The following is an 18,144-nucleotide window of genomic DNA, read 5'->3' on the forward strand; positions in this document are numbered from 1 at the left end:
ATTGATGACTGTTTATAACTGAGCATTTCCGCCCGCCTACTGTCGCCGCCGTAGGCACATGAACAGCTAATCGCCGGGGCTGCCGGGTGTTGGACCCCAGTTGATCAGACAATAATGACCTATCCTAACTGAGCATTTCTGACCACCTGCTATTGCTGCAGCCGCTGGCACAGAGAATGGCTGATCAGTGTGTTGTCGGACCCCGGTTGATTAGGACTTTGATGACCTATCCTAACTGAGGATTTCCGGCCTCATGTTGCCGCTGCCACCATCACTGAGAACGGCTTACTGGTGGGGGTGCTGGGTGTCGGACCCCGGTTGATCAGATATTGATGACTTATTGTAACTGAGTATTTCCGGCCGCCTGCTGTAGCTGCTGCCGGCACCGAGAACGGCTGATTGGCGGGGGTGCCGGATGTTGGACCCCAGCTGATCAGACATTGATGACCTATCCTAAGGATAGGCCTTCAATATAAAAGTAGTGGACAGCCCCTTTAAAACACCTATAACTATTACTAGTGCAGACAGAAATAGGGAATGATATTGCAGGACAGGCGCCCAACAAATGGAAACATGGCAGCCTAATAACACTTAGCCTTCCAGGTAAAATGTAGCTCGATGATAACAGTCTAAAATGGATAAAAGTGTGACAAAACTTCAGCTGTGAGCAGTGTAACCATCTATGTAGTGCTATATCCAAACCATGCACTGGTGAACCTTGTCCACAAAGAGGAGTCGTCTGAATGGAGTTGCCCTTTAAGGAGGTCTACGTAAGGTTATATGTCAGATTTCCACTGGACTAAAGCACTTAAGACCTCAACAGTAGATATGACTAGAGTTGAGCGGATCGATTATAATCCGGCTCCGGCGGATCTGGATCGGGTTGCCGCCGAAGTCCGGATCCGATCCGGAATCTGCGTCCATGTAAATCAATGGGGAGCCGGATCCGGGACGAGAGAGAGGAGAGAGGAGAGAGGAGAGAGGAGAGAGGAGAGAGGAGAGAGGAGGGAGAGAGAGAGAGGAGAGAGGAGAGAGAGAAAAAAAAAAAAAGGATCCGGATCGTGCATCCCGGGTACTGGTCGGACTCGGATCGGGCTCTCAAACCGTGCAGATCCGGATTTTGCGGATCCGGGTCCGCTCAACACTAGATATGACATTATTATCCAATGGTACGTAATGAGACCAGCATCCTATTATTTAAAGGACCACCAAGATTCCACACTACTACTACCCCCATCATCCCCAAAGCAGTCATAGACACCTGTACCGCATGGCAAACTCAAACTGGTCATTAGATTTGCGTCGCCCACATTAAGGCATAACCCGTTACTTGATGTCTGGATCCACATTTCATTCTGCAACATCTAAATAGAAGGCTTAATGACACTGTAATAATGGCGGCGGCGGCAACGGTACCCCCCATAGAGAACCAGGTCCCAATTATAACCCCACTGAAATGTAAATGGAATAGACAATTTACAGTCATTCACACAATTACCTGAATCCTCTCCGAACACAAAACAGGGAAATCCTGAAAATACCCACAACCAAGACTCCAATCAAGGAGAGCTCGTAATAATAAGCTCAACACTAAAGGACAGTTATAAGCCATTGTTCTCACAGAGGACTACATTAACCTGCAATAATGGTGATAGGGGCCACGTGACATGATTTAGGTACTACACACTGGAAGAAAATGCCTGCACCCAGAATCTACTATATACACATATAAAAGACTATAATACTGCCCCTATGTACAAGAATATAACTACTATAATACTGTCCTCTGTACAAGAATATAACTGCTATAATACTGTCCTCTGTACAAGAATATAACTGCTATAATACTGTCCCTATGTACAAGAATATATCTACTATAATACTGCCCCTATGTACAAGAATATATCTACTATAATACTGTCCTCTGTACAAGAATATAACTGCTATAATGCTGTCCTCTGTACAAGAATATAACTACTATAATACTGCCCCTATGTACAAGAATATAACTACTATAATACTGTCCTCTGTACAAGAATATAACTGCTATAATACTGTCCTCTGTACAAGAATATAACTGCTATAATACTGCTCCTATGTACAAGAATATATCTACTATAATACTGTCCTCTGTACAAGAATATAACTACTATAATACTGTCCCTATGTACAAGAATATATCTACTATAATACTGTCCTCTGTACAAGAATATAACTGCTATAATGCTGTCCTCTGTACAAGAATATAACTACTATAATACTGCCCCTATGTACAAGAATATATCTACTATAATACTGTCCTCTGTACAAGAATATAACTGCTATAATACTGTCCTCTGTACAAGAATATAACTACTATAATACTGTCCTCTGTACAAGAATATAACTACTATAATACTGCCCCTATGTACAAGAATATAACTACTATAATACTGCCCCCTATGTACAAGAATATAACTACTATAATACTGCCCCTATGTAGAAGAATATAACTACTATAATACTGCCCCTATGTAGAAGAATATAACTACTATAATACTGCTGCTATGTAGAAGTCTAGTTAGGGGCTGATCCCTATTTTATAGAGAACATTGAGCTCTAATGCTGATGTTGTATATTGGATATTACATAATACTTATTACCATGACCTGCTCTGTAATTGCAGGTACTCAGTTACACTTTACGTTCCTACCTTTGCCTATGTGAGAGTTACCATTATATCACTTCATTAGGGCTGCAGTGGAAATGACCCTTAAGAAATCTTTATGTAAATGACTATTTTCTCGCACTGGGACTCCTTACTTTCCATGTAATGATATGTGTTATGAAGTACTACTTTTGTTGCAGGTTTAATTGCATGGAGCTTCTCCTGCTGGTCAATAGGTTACTTATATATAGCGGAATCATTAGAATTGTTATTATGTGTTAACTAAACAGGGCAAGAACACCTCACACCTACATGTGTCCTACTGTGCGGATACATCCCATGCACGTGGCGAGATCTCCCTGTTTACTGGTAAGGATGATGGTCAGGACCTAGGCAATTTCACAGATGTAGAGGCCGAGGTCAGGTCTTCTCTAATACTAACACTTACATATGTACAAATTTATATATATTATATATATATTTATATATATATATATATATATATATTTATATTATATATATATATATATATTATATATATATATATAAAATATATTTTTTATATATATATATATATATATACACACACACACACACACACATAAACATATACATATACACACACACACAGACTTGAAACACATCTAGAAGTTTTTCTCTCCGCTCTCTATAAAAGGCACATCTGCAGGTTTTCCCTCCGCTCTCTATAAAGACGCATCTGCTAGTTTTTTCTTCTACTCTATAAAGGCACATCTGCAGGTTTTTCCCTCTGCTCTCTATGAAGACACATCTGCAGGTTTTTTCTTCCTCTCTATAAAGACACATCTGCAGGTTTTTTCTTCTACTCTCTATAAGACACATCTGCAGGTTTTTTCTTCTACTCTCTATGAAGACACATCTGCAGGTTTTTCCCTCCGCTCTCTATAAAGACACATCTGCAGGTTTTTCCCTCCGCTCTCTATACAGACAGATCTGCAGGTTTTTCCTCCGCTCTCTATAAAGACACATCTGCAGGTTTTTCCCTCCACTCTCTATAAAGACACATCTGTAGGTTTTTTTCTTCCTCTCTCTATAAAGACACATCTGCAGGTTTTTCTCTCCACTCTTTATACAGACACATCTGCGGGTTTTTCTCGCTATCTGACATGAAATCAGAATAAACCTTTCTGGTTATGTGAATTCGGAACCAGAATTATTTCTATTTGCCAAATTCCAGAATAAGTAGAGAGAGAAAATATTTTACAAAATGTTTATTACTTTCTGCAAAGTCAGAAGTTTCCCTCCATGTCATTAGTATTTGGTGCTATCGCCCTTACACTGTGTGACTTGGGTGAAATGTTTTGGATCCTTCCACAAGCTTCTCACATTAGTTGGTAGGAATTTGGGCCCATTCCTCCTGACAGAACTGGTGTAACTGAGCCATGTTTGTAGGTCCTCTTGCTCGCACCGGCCTTCTCAGCTTTGCCCATAAATTTTCAATAGGATTGAGATCAGGGGTTTGTGATGGCCACTCCAAAACATTGACTTTGTTTTCCTTAAGTCACTTTGTAACCAGTTTGGCAGTAGCTTCAGGTCATTGTCCATTAGGAAGACCCATTTCCGCCCAAGATTTAAGTTCTTGGCTGATATCTTGAGATGTTCTTCAGTATTTCCACATAATCTTCTTTCCTCATGATGCCATCTATTTTGTGAAGTGCACCAGTTCCTCCTACAGCAAAACAACCCCACAACATGATGCTGCCTCCCCCGTGTGTCACAGTTGGGATAGTGGTCTTAGGCTTCAAGCTTCTCCCTTTTTCCTCCAAACCTAACGATGGTCATTATGGCCAAACAGTTCAATTTTAGTTTTGTCAGACCACATGACATGTCTCCAAAAATTAAGGTCTTTGTTCCTGTGTGTATTTCCAAACATTAATCTGGCTTTTTTCGGCTTCTTTTGAAGTAATGGCTTCTTCCTGGCAGAGTGGCCTTTCAGCCCATGTTGATACTGTACTCGTTTCACTGTGGATAATGACACAATCTTACCAGCTTCCGCCAGCATCTTCACAAGGTCTTTTTCTTTTGTTCTTGGGTTGATAAGCACATGTCTGACCAAAGCACATTCATCTCTGGTACACAGAACCCGTCTCCTTCCTTAGCGGTATGATGGCTGGATATTCCCATCTTGTTTGTACTTGCCTATAATTGTTTGTACACATGAACGAGGCACCTTCAGGTATCTGAAATGGCAGAAAAGGATGAACCAGACTTGTGCAAGTCCACAATTCTCTTCCTGAGATCTTGGCTGTTTTCTTTTGACTTTCCCATGAAGCTACACAAAGAATAAATGTGTTTCAGGTGTGCGTTAATATACATCCACAGATGAGTCTCTAATTAACGCAGATGTTGGCAATAAACCTATCAGAAGCTTCCAAAGACATGACATCATCATATGGGCTGTCCCATGTTGTGTAAAGGCGTAGTACTCTCAGTGTATGTAAACTTTTGACTTTGCAGAAAATTATAAAAATGCCTTAAAACATTCTCTCTCTTATTATTCTGGTATTTGGGAAATATAAATAATTTTGGATCCTAATGGACCTAAAACGGGAAAGGTTTATTCAGATTTCATGTCAGATAGTGAGAAAAACTGTGCATTTTACATTATATTACATATATTTTCCAAGATGTTTGGAACAACCTTCTGCCGAGCTCCTTCATAACCGGAGTACTAGTGACAAGAAAAAGCAAAGGGTGGTCATCAAATACTGGAAAATGGAGGAGACGGGCGGTCACCGAATACTGAGGAAGGAGGAAACAGGCGCTCACTCAATACTGAGGATGGAGGAGACGGGCGGTCACCAAATACTGAGGATGGAGGCAACAGGCAGTCACTCAATACTGAGGATGGAGGAGACGGGTGGCCACCGAATACTGAAGATGGAGGTGATGGGCGGTCACCAAATACTGAGGATGGAGGAAAAAGGAGGTCACTCAATACTGAGGATGGAGGAGACGGGCGGTCACTTGATACTGAGGATGGAGGAGACGGGCGGTCACTTGATACTGAGGATGGAGGAGACGGGCGGTAACTTGATACTGAGGATTGAGGAGACGGGTGGTCACTTAATACTGAGGATGGAGGAGATGGGCGACCACCGAATACTGAGGATGGAGGTGATGGGCGGTCACCAAATACTGAGGATGGAGGTGATGGGCGGTCACCAAATACTGAGGATAGAGGCAACAGGCAGTCACCGAATACTGAGGATGGAGGAGATGGGCGTTCACTCGATACTGAGGATGGAGGAGGCGGGCGGCCACCGAATACTGAGTATGGAGGAGACGGGCGGCCACCGAATACTGAGTATGGAGGCGATGGGTGGCCACCGAATACTGAAGATGGAGGCGATGGGCGGTCACTCGATACTGAGGATGAAGGAGGCGGGCGGTCACTGAATACTGAAGATGGAAGTGACGGGCGGTCACTGAATACTGAGGATGGAGGCGACAGGAGGTCACTGCATACTGAGGATGGAGGCGACAGGAGGTTACTGAATACTGAGTATGGAGGCGATGGGCGGCCACCGAATACTGAAGATGGAGGCGATGGGCGGTCACTCGATACTGAGGATGAAGGAGGCGGGCGGTCACTGAATACTGAAGATGGAAGTGACGGGCGGTCACTGAATACTGAGGATGGAGGCGACAGGAGGTCACTGCATACTGAGGATGGAGGCGACAGGAGGTCACTGAATACTGAGGATGGAGGTGAGGGGCGGTCACTGAATACTGAGGATGGAGGCGACAGGAGGTCACTGAATACTGAGGATGGAGATGACAGAAGGTCACTGAATACTGAGGATGGAGGTGACAGGAGGTCACTGAATACTGAGGATGGAGGTGACGGGCGGTCACTGAATACTGAGGATGGAGGCGACAGGAGGTCACTGAATACTGAAGATGGAGATGACAGGAGGTCACTGAATACTGAGGATGGAGGTGACAGGAGGTCACTGAATACTGAGGATGGAGGCGACAGGAGGTCACTGAATACTGAGGATGGAGGCGACAGGAGGTCACTGAATACTGAGGATGGAGGTGACGGGCGGTCACTGAATACTGAGGGGATTTACATTTCTGTTCCCCTTTGAATTTTCTTAATATAGTTGTGAAACCTTCTTACTTTGCAGCATATATTCCAAACATATCTTAAACTTTTCCACTTTTTCCCATTTTCCACACACACGTCAGCTCCTCACACATGACATCAGCGCCGAAGCAATCGGAAAACACTTCGGGGGGCTACAGATGGCGGAGTTTGGTGTAAGCCTTCAGGACATCTTGCCACCCGCAGCGCCATCACACTTTTTGCTGCTATATATAATACCAAGGACTCACCTGTGAATTTCTAAACTCAGATGGAAGTGCCAAATCAGCATATTTATAAGAAAGAAGGATAAGAAGAGACAGACATGGAGAAGATGGGAAAAGTGAGAAGGTGAGGAAAAGGGAAGAAAGTTGGTCAAGGAAGAAACAAATGTGGTGTTAATCAGTGCAACTACTTCCGATAGTAATCCCTTTCTTCGTATATGTGGGCCATACTAAGTATGAAGCAGGGGGAGAAAAATAAAAAATGAAGAAAAATATTAAGATCTACAAAACACCATAAAACTGAAGAAAAAGAAGAAGCGGACGAAAGAGAAAAAATAGAGGAATATGGAAAAGGAAAAAGAATGAGAAGATTAAGAAAGAAATCAAGATTAAGATATAGGAGAAAAAGAGAAGGAGAAGCAGGATAAGGGGAAGGAGAACAGAAAGGAGAAAAGGAAGAGGAAGAAAACACAGGACAAGTAGAAGGAGGAAGTCTCCTTCCTGGCCCTGCTGCTATTCAGTCCTGATCTCATTTCCCTTCTCCCCAGAGGACAGGACAGGACAGGACAGGAGTGTGTTGAAACCATACAAAAAGACAGAAGAGAGAAAACCCAAAACTCGGTCACACAGCCCAAGTCTATAAGAGATTCAGGAGGAAAATAAGAGCAGGAAGGAAGTGCAAAACAACAGGAGTAAACTCTACAACCACAATAAGCACAACTTTTACCAGAGAGCGTCTGGGACACTACTCTTCAAAGACAAACTATAGTTGGCATGGGTAGAAGGATTCCACCAGCATAAATAGGAGGGGAGAAGATGTGATAGGCCTCTCCATAACTTGTGATTAAAGGAGCAAGCAGACCTGTTATGATCCGGAACCATGGAAGACCACCATAAATCATTGGTAAAAGGTGATAAGAGCATTGGCAACTAATCTGGACGCCATCCCCTTACTAACCATCAACACTAGAAGTAGCCAAGGGGTGAACTAACATACTGTGCACCGCGAACCCAGCCGGAGAACTAGCTATCCTAAAGGAAGGAAAGATGAATAACTCTCTGCCTCAGAAAATAGATAAAGAATAGCAAGCCCCCCACATTCAAAGACAGCGGTGATATAGGAAAACAATACACAGATAGATGATAGGATTAGCAAAAGGTGAGGCCCCCACTGACTAAATAGGACAGGACAAGAAAGGGACTGATGGTGGCCAGAGAAAAACCCTGCAAAAATCCAAAAACCTGATAGTATAAAAAAGCCCTCAGATCGCTAGATCTGGACTCCGTCCTATACCAGGTGCTCTTGTCATACCAATGAACAGAAAGCAGGAATCATTACAACTTCAAGAAGCAAAAAACACAAGGACTTATAGGAGCAATACTCCAAACATAGCTGCAGGAAGCTTCCCAGCTAAGCAACTGAGAGGGAAGATTCCTGCATGCAAATAACCTGACAATAATCACAGCAAATGACAAACTCAGATAAGAGCAAAAAGAACCAAACAACAAAAAAGAGCCAAGCACTTTTCTGGGGTAGATGTGGTCTGGAGCAGGAAGAAGCAGGCTGGTGAACAAAAAACAACTGACATCCGGCATAGCCTGCCAGCAGACCAAGGTTTAAATAGGCAGAGAGTTAGCAATGGAAACGCCCATTGCTCAACACACCTGGTCTCTGTCCAAACCATTCCTGGCCACAAGAGGGAGCCTCACAGCAGCAAAAGCATAACTGACATTCACAACACAGACCAGCAGAGATTAACTCTTGCTAGCCTGCCAATAAATCAGCAGGTCGACGCCCGAGTCTACCTGTGTTGATCCCACACACCAGAGAAACCAAGCAGGCAGAGTGTCAGAATTTGCAATCTGAACAGATACCAATGGCACCATGACACTTGACGAAGTTTGAGAAAAATTCCATGTGACAGCATCACGTTATGATCCACAACCGACGGCGACACAAAGTCTAAAATGTTTCCAAATATGTTGGATTTTCTGACACCGGTCAAAAGCCGCAACTCACCTGCCGTAGATGTCAATGAAAGTCACCTGTGACTGTGACTTGCATGTGATCTGCTAGTGATGTGGCTGTTTTTACATCTAAATTATGGTTGTAAAATAGCCATGCAGCAGCAAAAAATTTTTTTGGCTCCGTGACTGGTCTGAGAATTGCTGTCGCTAGCTGAAGAAAAGAAAGAAAGTGAAAAAAGCAATTGAGCACAAAAAAATAGAAAAGAATGAAGAAGGAGGAAAAGAATATTAAGAAGTGACATGAAGGTGGCAGAGAAGAGAGAGAAGAATATGGAAAAACAAAAGGATAATGGAGAAGCCAAATAATTAAATAGATTTAAAGGAAGAAAAAGTACAAGAAGAAACGATTTCATAGGTTATAGATCAGGTAAAGAGAGCAGGAGAAGAAGATGGAAAAAAAGAAATTGTGGGAAAAGAGATAAAGGAGTAAAGAGGAAAAAGAAGAAAATATCACCTTAAAGGGAACCTGTCAGGTGAAATATGCACCCAGGACCACGAGCAGTTCTGGGTGCTTAATCCTAATCCCTGCCTAACCGTCTCTGTATACACTAGTATAGATAAAGAGATCTCTAGAAAATGTATTTCTAAAGATCTTTTATCGTATGCTAATGAGTGAGGGGACTAGTCCCGTGGGCATTAGTTCCCTTGCTAGTCGGCTCCATTAGCATGTTAGTACACCCCTGTGGGCGAGCTAACAAGCTAATGAATGCGCAGCGTCAGAGGATGGTCTCACTCACCTCTCCGCTGCCATCCCTGCCCGATGCTGGATTTCGGCTTAGTGAACATGACCCCGAAGTTTCGGTCATGCGCACTATGAAGCCGGGTGTACGTGTCTTGGCTTCAAACTGAAGTAGTGCGCATGACCCAAACTCCGGGATTATGCGCACTGAGCCGAAATCCAGGATCAAGCGGCGAAGATGTGAGCGAGATCATCCTCCGATGCTGCGCATTCATTAGCATGTTAGCACACCCACAGGAGCCCACAGGGGCGTACTAACATGCTAATGGGGTGACTAGGGAAGCAACGCCCAGGGGGCTACTGCCCTCGCTCATTAGCATACCATAAAAGATCTATAGAAATACTTTTTCTAAAGCTCTCTTTATCTATGCTAGTGTATACAGGGACGGTTAGGCAGGGATTAGCAATATACACCCAGAACTGCTCGTGGTCCTGGGTGTACATTGCACCTGACAGGTTCCCTTTAATCTCAATAATCAAGTAATAATCAGTAATTTTAAGTATCAAGGGTTTTGGATAGAAGCATCCACAGAGGTGGTACACTGCAACGAAACCTCTGCCCTTACAGGAGGTCACCCCTTTATTTACAGTACCTGACGGTCACCTCCATCCTCCTACTGAAAGAACCTCTCCTTCAGGAGAATCATTTTTAATAACATATTGGTTGGTTTTTAAAAATGATTTGACTGTAGATTCAGGGCCAGACAGATCATTGGTGCAACCTATACGGCCGCTCAGGGGCCCGAGACATAAGGGGCAATTTCTACCTCCAAGGCAGGTGCAAATTTGCATTTTGATGACCTCTTGGGCTGCAAAGGGCCCATATATTGTACATAAATAAGGGCCCTTTTCTGTCTGTGTCCAGCAGTGCGTAGATTATAATATTTATGACCCCGTATTACAACACGCAAGCAGCCGCATTACAACCTGCGCATTACAGAATTCTATTGTGTCATCATCAACCTCAAAATCACAGCACAGCACTCATTGTCAGATACTACAATCACAGAATCATAGAAGTGCCCACCACTGGTAACAGACCAAGAATTCTGCTACATTGTTGCTGTTTGTTACTCTGTTGCTTAATACATTGTTGTGGTTTGTTATTCAATTGTTTTAATTGATTTTGCAAGTTAAAATGAGGAAGCATGAGTTAGGATAGCAGGGGAAAAAAAAGGGTCATGGTAAGGCCTCTTTCTCCGGCACGTGTTTGGTCCGTTTCCTCACGTACCGGAGACACGGGCACACATAGACCCATTTAAAATCAATGGGTCTGCGCTCATGTGCGTATTCTGCCATGGACCGTGTGGAGCATACGTGTGCTCGTGTGCTCCACACGTAGACATGTCCGTTTTTCTCCGGCATCACGGGTGTCACACGGAACGCAAACAAACCACACGGAGGTGTTCCGTGTGACACGCGCCGGAGAAAACACAAGTGTCTGAGAAAATAATAGAAAAACTTTACTCACCTTCTCCAGCCCTCCTGTCTCTGCCGCTGCGGTCACTTGCTTCCGACCGCCGCTCATTATGCTCATTGCATATTCACTTCACTGCGGCCGGAAGCAGCAGCAGCGGGGAGTCGGCAGACCGGAGACCGAAGATCAGCACCACGGACAGCGACGCCAGGGACAGGTGAGCAGAAAGTTCCCGTTCTCAGTGTGTTATCACGGATAACACACGTGTGCCATAAACACGGCTCACGGAGGGAAAACGCACCTGAAACGTCCGTGAAAAACGTGTGATTTTTCACGATGTGTGAAAGAGGCCTTATATAGGGTTAACAAAGCAATTAATATACAGAGATCAGAATTCTTTTTACAATTGATTAACAGTTCTGTTATTGTGGTTTGTTACATTGTTGTTCATTACTTTTGTTCTGCTTTGTCATATTGTTGCTTGTTACACTGTTCTAGCTTGCTTCATTGTTATTGTTACATTATTGCAGTTTGCGACAGGGTTTTGTTTGTTACATTGTTGCTCATTACAGTGTCGCCGATTGTTACATTATTGCGGTTTGCTACATTGTTGCTTGTTACATTGTTGCAGTTTGCGGCAGGGTTTTGTTTGTTACATTGTTGCCAATTGTTACATTATTGCGGGTTGCTACATTGTTGCTGTCTGTTCACAGTCCGTTCCCCCCATCCCGGATCACAGACACCCCCAACCCTTCTTGACACTCATTATAAATCCTGCTGAACCCAGGAGAATCTGGAAGGAAATGTCCGTCTTTTGAGAATATTCGCTGTCAGGTGCTGGGACATTAAGTTTCTTTGACATTTCCCCCTTACTTATAAACCATGTCTGCTCTCCTGTCAGGTCTGATACAGCGGAGTGTGGAAGGATCCCTCAATCCATAGCGGATGACATTCACATAGTTAATATTTATTCCTTCCTCGCACTCAGACTCCAATACTCAATACATCCCCTCACTGTGCAGGTGGGGGGGACTTCAGTGATCTTTCTGTTTACAACATATTACATAAGTGAAGGTAACATATTCCTCTGGCATGTCTCTGAATGCACCTGCAGTGTAAAGCATGGCGGATCTCATAAGCATAATTAAATAACTAGGTGTTACTTTGCCATTAATCAATATGCAAAAAATAAAATAAAATCGACGGAGTGTTGTTACCCTTTAATTTTGCATTATATTCAGTGTAAAGCTAAACCGACTGATAAATTTTAACTGACACATTGTAACAAACTGACCTTCTGGCCGGAACACTCAGGGCCCATTCATTATCCCATTTGCACTTTTTTTCTTGAGCCTTTCATTTTTATGCTCCTCCCCATTTGCGCCTTTTTTTCTGGAGCTTTTCGTGTTTGTCATTTTTTTTCTCATTTGAGCCTTTTTTTTCTAAATTACTTTATTTTATTTTTATTCACCTGTTTTTTTTATTTCTCGGCAGGGGGCAAAATATTTTCAGGTAATTAATTAATTGTGACTTTTTAAAAAAGATGCAAAAACAGGTTAAATCCAAAAGTAAAAAGCAATTTTGATTTTGCGCAAAATTAATGAACTGCGTTAACTTTATTTATAAATATGGAGCAGATATTGTCAATAAATACCTCAAGGCAAATAAATAAAAAAGAAAATTACGCAAATGATGGATTGTCCAGGCCGCAGCTGCTGCAGCTCTTCATATTTTGCCGCTGCTGCTCTCATACACACTCGTTCTTTCTGCTTCTTGGCCGCAGCTGCTGCGGCTCTTCATATTCTGCTGCTCTCATACACACTCGTTCTTTCTGCTTCTTGGCCGCAGCTGCTGCAGCTCTTCATATTTTGCTGCTGCTGCTCTCATACACACTCGTTCTTTATGCTTCTTGGCCGCAGCTGCTGCAGCTATTCATATTTTGCCGCCGCTGCTCTCATACACACTCGTTCTTTTTGCTTCTTGGCCGCAGCTGCTGCAGCTCTTCATATTTTGCCGCCGCTGCTCTCATACACACTCGTTCTTTTTGCTTCTTGGCCGCAGCTGCTGCAGCTCTTCATATTTTGCTGCTGCTGCTCTCATACACACTCGTTCTTTCTGCTTCTTGGCCGCAGCTGCTGCAGCTCTTCATATTTTGCCGCTGCTGCTCTCATACACACTCGTTCTTTCTGCTTCTTGGCCGCAGCTGCTGCAGCTCTTCATATTCTGCTGCTCTCATACACACTTGTTCTTTCTGCTTCTTGGCCGCAGCTGCTGCAGCTCTTCATATTCTGCCTCCGCTGCTCTCATATACTCTCGTTCTCTCTGCTTCTTGGCCGCAACTGCTCCGGCTCTTCATAGTTCGCCGTTCTCATACACACTCGTTTTTTTGCTTCTTGGCCGCAGCTGCTGCAGCTCTTCATATTCTGCCTCCGCCGCTCTCATATACTCTCGTTCTCTCTGCTTCTTGGCCGCAACTGCTGCGGCTCTTCATAGTCCGCTGTTCTCATACACACTCGTTTTTTTGCTTCTTGGCCGCAGCTGCTGCAGCTCTTCATATTCTGCCTCCGCTGCTCTCATATACTCTCGTTGTCTCTGCTTCTTGGCCACAGCTGCTGCGGCTCTTCATATTCTGCCTCCGCTGCTCTCATATACTCTCGTTCTCTCTGCTTCTTGGCCGCAGCTGCTGCGGCTCTTCATATTACGCCGTTCTCATACGCTCTTGTTGTCTCTGCTTCTTGGCCGCAGCTGCTGCGGCTCTTCATATTCTGCCTCCGCTGCTCTCATACACACTCGTTCTTTCGCTCTCCCTCCTCAATGCTCTTTTTTTCTCACTCCTTGCAGGAGCTGAAATTGGTAATTGTGTTCACTTGTCGCAATTGTCGATGTGACTGGATGCGAGTTTAGGGGTGTGAGGCGCAGGAAAAGAGCACTCACAAAATCTGCGGCGGGCTCCCTGCATGGCGAGGAAGGGGCAATTGGATATGCAGGGGGACAGCAGACCCCCCCCCCCCCCGGGATACCCCCAACTCCCCACTCTGGAATCAAAAAACAACAGTGCACTCTGATATACTGGCAGCTTTTTATAATTATTGACCTCACTAGCGCCATCCCATGGATCTAATATATAACTGCAGCCAAAAACTTTCTGAAACACCTAATACAGCTTTGGATTTAACTGGGGTACAAAACCTGATCTTGGATGGATAAATGATAAAAAAAAGCAAAATCCCTGGATATTATGTGTAGATTGTGTTAGATGAATCATCTGTAATCTGTGAGCCACATGCTGGGAGTTGTAGTTTTACCGGCCGCCATCATTTCCAGGGGGGGCTGTGGTGACACAAGGGACGGGCAGGGGTTAATGACAGCGGCGGCTTTATGTTCCTGCTGTGACTGCAGCTGATGTGTGGTTGTGTCAGCTCTCACTGGGAGACGGAGGTGCGACACTCATTTGTATGCCTCGCAACGGATTATTCCTCAACTGTTGTGAATAAAAAAAAAATTAAAAAAATAAAAAATGCCGCACTCACCAGATTTAGGTGCGTCGGGATCAGGAAGTCGGAACTGTTCATGAATATGTGAATCTCATTAACTCCTCATTCTAAATCTGTCGGATCATAACCTGGAGGGCAACGAACCAGGAGACGGCTGTCATCATGTGGCTGTCACCGGCCGCCCCGGCGTAGGGTCTGCGGAGCACAAACAGGGGGTCACTGGTAAAGCGAAAATAAAGGAACATTTACCGTATTTTTCGGATTATAAGACTCAGTTTCACATCCAAAGATTTGGGAGGAAAATGAGGGGTGCGTCTTATAATCCGAATGTAGCTTATCGGGGGAGGTGGAGAGGGGTCACAGGAGATGCTGCAGGCCGTGGGCGCTGTGCGGGCTGTGAGGCAGGGGACGCCATTCTGAAAATGTTGGCAGTGCGGGCTTCAAATAATGGCGCCCGGAGTTGGAGCATGCGCAGATGGAGCGCTCGGCTCAAGATCTCATCTGTGCATGCTCCACCTCCGGCTCACTGATGTCCCTGCAGCGGACTTAAGGAAAATGGTGCCCGGAGGCGGCGCGTGTGCAGATGAGATCTCGGCTTATCATTGAGTCGAGAGCTCCATGTGCGGATGCGCTGACTCTGGGCGCCATTTCTTTAAAGCCTGCACTGCCAACAGTTTCTGGACATTCTTCTTGCCACATAGTGCCAGTAGTGAGGATTTGGGACACTCGCTGCACCGCCCGCAGCATCGCCCTACTTCACCACCACCCCTGCCTCCTCCTGTGACCCCTCTCCACCACCTCTGCCGCCCCCCCCCCTCCGGTAAGACACCACCGGATTATAAGACTGACCCACACATACATATATACAGCTCTGGCAAAAATGAAGAGACCACTGCAAAATTGTCAGTTTTTCTGATTTTTCTCTTTACAGATATATTTTTGAGTGAAATGTAAATTCTTCTTTTATTCTATAAACTACTGACAATATCTCCGAATTTCCAAGCAAGAAATTTTGTATTTATTTTCTGAAAATGAGAAATGGTCAAAATACTAAAAAAATGCACATTGCTTCCAGACCTCAAATAATGCAAAGAAAACAAGTTCATAATCATTTAGAAACAACAATACTAATAATGTTTTACCTCAGGGAGAGTTCAGAAATCAATACAGTATTTTGTGGAATAACCACAAATCCCAGCTGCCATGCGTCTTGGCTGCTTTCCACCAGTCTTTCACGCTGCTTTCGGTGACCTTATACCACACCTGGTGCAAAAATGGAAGCAGTTCTTTGTTTGATGGCTTGTGACTATCCATCTTCCTCTTGATTACATTCCAGAGGTTTTCAATGGGGTTCAGGTCTGGAGATTGGGCTGGCCATGACTGGGTTTTGATGTGGTGGTCCTTCATCCACACAGTGATTGACCTAGCTGTGTGGCATGGCGCATTGTCCTGCTGGAAAAAACAGTCCTCAGAGTTGAGGAACATTGCCTGAGTAGAGGGAAGCAACTGTTCTTCCAGGATAGCCTTGTATGCGGCTTGATTCATACGTCCTTCGCAAAGTTTAATCTGCCCAATTCCAGCCTTACAGAAGCATCCCCAGATCATAACAGATCCTCCACCAAATTTCAAAAGTGGGTGCAAGACACTGTGCCTTGTACGCCTTTCCAGGTCTCTGTCTAAGGCCGACTTCACACTCACGATTAACTTGCACGAGTGCAATGCGAGAGAATCTCGCATTACACTCGGACCCATGTTAATCATTGAGGCAGCTCCCATCTGCTATTTTTTTCTCAGTCCAAATCGGACTGAGAAAAAAATTGCAGCATGCTGCGTTTTGGTGAGTTTCTCGCACGAGCCTCTTCAATACAAGTCTATGGATGCGTGAAAAAAAAAAGGATGTCACACGGACGGCACATACACCATCCTAGTGACATCCGTTTTTCTCAATACATTTCACATATGTAGCAGAGAACAATGTAAATGCTCCTGTACATAACAGTACATGAATAGCAGCTGCTGAGGGTAAAAACTGATAGCATACTGACAGCATACTGACAGCACACTGATGAAAAGTGAACAGAAGTCGTCCGACTTTCCAGCATGAGAATCGGACCCATTTTACACTCGCAAGTGTGATTCCAGCCTAACCATTAGACGACCAGGTGTTCTGGGGATGTTTCTGTAAGCCTGGAATTGGGCAGATTAATTTTTGCAAAGGACATATGAATTAAGCCGCATACAAGGTTATCCTGGAAGAACAGTTGCTTCCCTCTGCTCAGGCAATGTTCCCCAACTCTGAGGATTGTTTTTTCCAGCAGGACAATGCGCCATGCCACACAGCGAGGTCAATCACTGTGTGGATGAAGGCCCACCACATCAAAACCATGTCATGGCCAGCCCAATCTCCAGACCTGAACCCCATTGAAAACCTCTGGAATGTAATCAAGAGGAATATGGATAGTCACAAGCCATCAAACAAAGAAGAACTGCTTACATTTTTGCACCAGGAGTTGCATAAGGTCACCGAAAGCAGTGTGACAGACTGGTGGAAAGCAGCCAAGACGCATGAAAGCTGGGATTAAACATCATGGTTATTCCACAAAATATTGATTTCTGAATCTTCCTGAGGTAAGACATTATTAGTATTGTTGTTTCTAAATTATTATGAACTTGTTTTCTTTGCATTATTTGAGGTGTGAAAGCAATGCATTGTTTTGTTATTTTGACCATTTCTCATTTTTAGAAAATAAATACATTTGTTGCTTAGAAATTCGGAGACGTCAGTAGATTATAGAATAAAAGAACACTTTACATTTTACTCAAAAAATATACCTATAAAGAGAAAAATCAGAAAAACTGACAATTTTGCAGCGGTCTGTTAATTTTTGACAGCTGTATATATGTATGTATGTACAGTATGTGTGTGTATATGTGTATGCATGTATGTGTGTGTAATATATATGTATATTACAAAATGTATCAGCTTCTCTTGGCCAAATATTTTGCAGACGTTTTATAAATAATAGACATTGATACAAATGTTACAATATTGTAACTCACGATTTAACCCCTCACACTATGGCAAGTAGAATTCTAAATTCTCCATTAGGAAGTTTAATAAAATGGTGGTAATCACGGATCAGTTTAACCTGGAGTTTATCTGCCGATGATAAAGCTCCTTAATCCAGAGCAGCTTCACCAGGAGAGATGATATATGGAGATCAGGCCTCCGGGTGTTATGTAAATGGCGCTTGGAAATCCGGCGCTCACAAATGATTTGTAAATCTCTCAGCTCCGATTCTCAACAAATGAAACAAGTTTATACCAGAAACCGCAGAGTCAACGAGCTCCCAAAATGTCTGCAACGACGCACCGAGCCTCCCAACTCAACCGTCTATTATAAATAATACGCAACCCTTAAAGGTCTCTCCATAGAGAATCCGCTATACACTGTGATACAATGTAT

At 43.8% G+C, this 18,144-nt stretch overlaps 1 protein-coding gene across 3 annotated transcripts in view; it reads right to left on the reverse strand.

Moving 5' to 3' along the window:
* The window catches only part of LOC142249759 (contactin-4-like), a 231,553-nt gene that overhangs the window by 147,983 nt on the left and 65,426 nt on the right, over positions 1-18,144 (reverse strand). For 2 of the 3 annotated variants that reach the window (XM_075321618.1, XM_075321613.1), the window contains exon 3: positions 14,715-14,873. The exons of the other annotated variant lie outside the window; for it this stretch is intronic. The gene's annotated coding sequence lies outside the window, so the exon portion shown is untranslated. The remainder of the gene's footprint in view (positions 1-14,714; positions 14,874-18,144) is intronic. 3 annotated transcript variants of the gene reach the window in all.

This window comes from Anomaloglossus baeobatrachus, chromosome 8 (genome assembly GCF_048569485.1).
Source record: "Anomaloglossus baeobatrachus isolate aAnoBae1 chromosome 8, aAnoBae1.hap1, whole genome shotgun sequence".
Lineage (NCBI taxonomy): Eukaryota > Metazoa > Chordata > Amphibia > Anura > Aromobatidae > Anomaloglossus > Anomaloglossus baeobatrachus.